Source organism: Oncorhynchus mykiss, chromosome 20 (assembly GCF_057628025.1).
Source record: "Oncorhynchus mykiss isolate SJ-2025 chromosome 20, ASM5762802v1, whole genome shotgun sequence".
Lineage (NCBI taxonomy): Eukaryota > Metazoa > Chordata > Actinopteri > Salmoniformes > Salmonidae > Oncorhynchus > Oncorhynchus mykiss.
This window is the reverse complement of record NC_143041.1, coordinates 392,083-397,082: the sequence shown is the minus strand read 5'-3', so window position 1 is coordinate 397,082 and position 5,000 is coordinate 392,083.

Below are 5,000 nucleotides of genomic sequence, written 5' to 3'. Positions count from 1 at the left end.
CTTTGGGTGACCAGGTGCACATGGTCCTTTGGGTGACCAGGTGCACATGGTCCTTTTGGGTGACCAGGTGCACATGGTCCTTTGGGTGACCAGGTGCACGCCGGCCTTTGGGTGACCAGGTGCACACGGTTCTTTTGGGTGACCAGGTGCACATGGTCCTTTGGGTGACCAGGTGCACGCCGGCCTTTGGGTGACCAGGTGCACATGGTCCTTTTGGGTGACCAGGTGCACATGGTCCTTTGGGTGACCAGGTGCACGCCGGCCTTTGGGTGACCAGGTGCACACGGTTCTTTTGGGTGACCAGGTGCACATGGTCCTTTGGGTGACCAGGTGCACATGGTCCTTTGGGTGACCAGGTGCACATGGTCCTTTTGGGTGACCAGGTGCACATGGTCCTTTGGGTGACCAGGTGCACGCCGGCCTTTGGGTGACCAGGTGCACACGGTTCTTTTGGGTGACCAGGTGCACATGGTCCTTTGGGTGACCAGGTGCACGCCGGCCTTTGGGTGACCAGGTGCACATGGTCCTTTTGGGTGACCAGGTGCACATGGTCCTTTGGGTGACCAGGTGCACGCCGGCCTTTGGGTGACCAGGTGCACACGGTTCTTTTGGGTGACCAGGTGCACATGGTCCTTTGGGTGACCAGGTGCACATGGTCCTTTGGGTGACCAGGTGCACATGGTCCTTTTGGGTGACCAGGTGCACATGGTCCTTTGGGTGACCAGGTGCACGCCGGCCTTTGGGTGACCAGGTGCACACGGTTCTTTTGGGTGACCAGGTGCACATGGTCCTTTGGGTGACCAGGTGCACGCCGGCCTTTGGGTGACCAGGTGCACATGGTCCTTTTGGGTGACCAGGTGCACATGGTCCTTTGGGTGACCAGGTGCACGCCGGCCTTTGGGTGACCAGGTGCACACGGTTCTTTTGGGTGACCAGGTGCACATGGTCCTTTGGGTGACCAGGTGCACGCCGGCCTTTGGGTGACCAGGTGCACATGGTCCTTTTGGGTGACCAGGTGCACATGGTCCTTTGGGTGACCAGGTGCACGCCGGCCTTTGGGTGACCAGGTGCACACGGTTCTTTTGGGTGACCAGGTGCACATGGTCCTTTGGGTGACCAGGTGCACATGGTCCTTTGGGTGACCAGGTGCACATGGTCCTTTTGGGTGACCAGGTGCACATGGTCCTTTGGGTGACCAGGTGCACGCCGGCCTTTGGGTGACCAGGTGCACGCCGGCCTTTGGGTGACCAGGTGCACATGGTCCTTTGGGTGACCAGGTGCACGCCGGCTTTTGGGTGACCAGGTGCACACGGTCCTTTTGGGTGACCAGGTGCACGCCGGCCTTTGGGTGACCAGGTGCACATGGTCCTTTTGGGTGACCAGGTGCACTCCGGCCTTTGGGTGACCAGGTGCACGCCGGTCCTTTTGGGTGACCAGGTGCACAAGTTCCATTTGGGTGACCAGGTGCACGCGGTTCATAACAGCGCGGTTATCTGCTTTAATGTCCGAGGAGGGGTGCTTAAGTGTGGGTGCCCTGGTTCACCTGGTATGCGAGGTTGTGGAGGTGGGGGGGGTCCCCTGCTGGTATCATCCCCGAAATAGAGGGGTGATACCCGGGTGGTGAGTAAGGGCCTACAAGCCTGGAGGTCAATAGCTCCAGGGGGTAAGCTCTACTGTCATGTCCGTAAATAGAGTGGTGTTACCCGGGTTTTGAACCATATTTTAATTTTTGGGTTACCAGATGCACACGGGTCTTTTGGAAAACAATCACAATCTGCATCCATCGTAATATCTTAAACTGTATATAAAGCACCTAAGGACGGGCCTGACCGAGAGAGGGCCGTAGTAGGGTACTCCCCTAGCGGGCTATATCAATAGAATGACCGGTAAAATGATTTAAAACAGTTTTATAATTTTTGGGTTACCAGATACACACGGGTCTTTTGGAAAACAATCACAATCTGCATCCATCGTAATATATGAAACTGTATATAAAGCACTGAAGGACGGCCCCGACCGAGACAGGGCCTTAGTGGGGTGCTCCCATAGCGGGGAACAATGAGAGGGGTGCCTTTAAATTCATTTTGAACCATATTTGAAATTTTGGGTTACCAGATGCACGTTTTCAATCACCAGTTGCACGGAGGATTAATAGCAATCTGCATCCATCGTGATTTCTTAAAGTGTCTAAAAAGCACCCAAGGACGGCCCTGACAGAGAGAGGGCCGTAGTGGGGCACTCCCCTAGCGGGCTATATCAATAGAATGACGGGTAAAAGTATTTAAAACCGTTTTATAATTTTTGGGTTACCAGATGCACGTTTTCAATCACCAGGTGCACGGAGGAAAATGAGCATTTGCATCCATAGTCATGTCTTAAACCGTCCATAAAGCACTCTTGGCCGGCCCCGGCAGAGAGAGAAAGAGATGGTGGAAAAAAAAAAAAAATCATCATCAGACCTTCCATAAATAATTCGGGCCGGCCCCCATTGCTAAAGGTCCGTAGTAGGGTGCGCCATAAGCGGACATGAATATATGGAACACCGCTAACCGCATAGAGAACCGTGTTTTGGGTGACCAGGTGCACGTTTTCAATCACCAGTTGCACATTTTCAATCACCAGTTGCACGGAGGATTAATAGCAATCTGCATCCATCGCGATTTCTTAAAGTGTCTATAAAGCACTCAGGACGGCCCCGACCGAGACAGGGCCTTAGTGGGGTGCTCCCATAGCGGGCAACAATGAGAGGGGTGCCTTTAAATTCATTTTGAACCATATTTGAAATTTTGGGTTACCAGATGCACGTTTTCAATCACCAGTTGCACGGAGGATTAATAGCAATCTGCATCCATCGTGATTTCTTAAAGTGTCTAAAAAGCACCCAAGGACGGCCCTGACAGAGAGAGGGCCGTAGTGGGGCACTCCCCTAGCGGGCTATATCAATAGAATGACGGGTAAAAGTATTTAAAACCGTTTTATAATTTTTGGGTTACCAGATGCACGTTTTCAATCACCAGGTGCACGGAGGAAAATGAGCATTTGCATCCATAGTCATGTCTTAAACCGTCCATAAAGCACTCTTGGCCGGCCCCGGCAGAGAGAGAAAGAGATGGTGGAAAAAAAAAAAAAATCATCATCAGACCTTCCATAAATAATTCGGGCCGGCCCCCATTGCTAAAGGTCCGTAGTAGGGTGCGCCATAAGCGGACATGAATATATGGAACACCGCTAACCGCATAGAGAACCGTGTTTTGGGTGACCAGGTGCACGTTTTCAATCACCAGTTGCACATTTTCAATCACCAGTTGCACGGAGGATTAATAGCAATCTGCATCCATCGCGATTTCTTAAAGTGTCTATAAAGCACTCAGGACGGCCCCGACCGAGACAGGGCCTTAGTGGGGTGCTCCCATAGCGGGCAACAATGAGAGGGGTGCCTTTAAATTCATTTTGAACCATATTTGAAATTTTGGGTTACCAGATGCACGTTTTCAATCACCAGTTGCACGGAGGATTAATAGCAATCTGCATCCATCGTGATTTCTTAAAGTGTCTAAAAAGCACCCAAGGACGGCCCTGACAGAGAGAGGGCCGTAGTGGGGCACTCCCCTAGCGGGCTATATCAATAGAATGACGGGTAAAAGTATTTAAAACCGTTTTATAATTTTTGGGTTACCAGATGCACGTTTTCAATCACCAGTTGCACGGAGGAAAATGAGCATTTGCATCCATAGTCATGTTTTAAACCGTCCATAAAGCACCCAGGGCCGGCCCCGGCAGAGAGAGAAAAAGAGGGGAAAAGTGTTGAAAAAAAAAAAAAAAATCATACCTTCCATAAATAATTCGGACCGGCCCCCATTGAAAAGGTCCGTAGTAGGGTGCATCATTATCGGACATGAATCTCGGGAACACCGCTAACCGCATAGAGAACCGTGTTTTGGGTTACCAGATGCACGTTTTCAATCACCAGTTGCACGGAGAGAGAAAAAAAAAATCATACCTTCCATAAATAATTCGGACCGGCCCCCATTGAAAAGGTCCGTAGTAGGGTGCATCATTATCGGACATGAATCTCGGGAACACCGCTAACCGCATAGAGAACCGTGTTTTGGGTGACCAGGTGCACGTTTTCAATCACCAGTTGCACGGAGAAAAAAAAAGTAATCATACCTTCCATAAATAATTCAGGCCGGCCCCCATTGAAAAAGGTCCGTAGTAGGGTGCATCATTATCGGACATGTATATCTGTAACACCGGCAAGCGCATTGAGAACCGCATTTTTGGGTTACCAGATGCACGTTTTCAATCACCAGGTGCACGGCTGTGAAAAGTGGGACTCTGTCATTTTTTCGACCAATTTCTGTAATTTTCAAAAAATGATTAAAAATACTTCCCGAAGGGCTAGAGGTCCCAAATTTCGTCTCATACCCTCTCTCGTGATGGGCAACAATTACATAATGTAAAAAAAAATTCGCATCCACAGGAACCTATGCATCCTGTGAAATTCACTTTTTTCCCAAAACTTGAAACACGATTTCCTATTAAAATGTTTTATACAAAAACGTTTTTAATTGAATGTAAATGCTCGTCTATTTATGCACTTTCGTGCAAAAAAAACCCCATCAAGATCGGATGTGTACTTTTTGATTTATCACGTTTTTGTTGAATTTGACCCCCGATGGTGGGGCGCACAGAAGCCCTGTGAGGTTCAGGGCTTCATCGATATTTGGCCTGTTTTGGATTACACACTCAGTGGCGGGTCGACCAGACAGGTACCGGCGCGATTTCAGAAACCTGGTTTTTGGCAACAGGACTTCCATGTCCTAGAGAGACGGGGGTGGTGTCAAACTGCTCAGTCCGAATAGAAAATGAGTAACGGACAGTTTTGAGGGAAGTCAGACCCTCAGAACCATGGTACTTTGGACATTTTCCCGCCGGCGACCGATTTAGTGGTTTGACCAGACCCTTCGGCGCCCGATGTGTCCTAACTTTTGATCCAC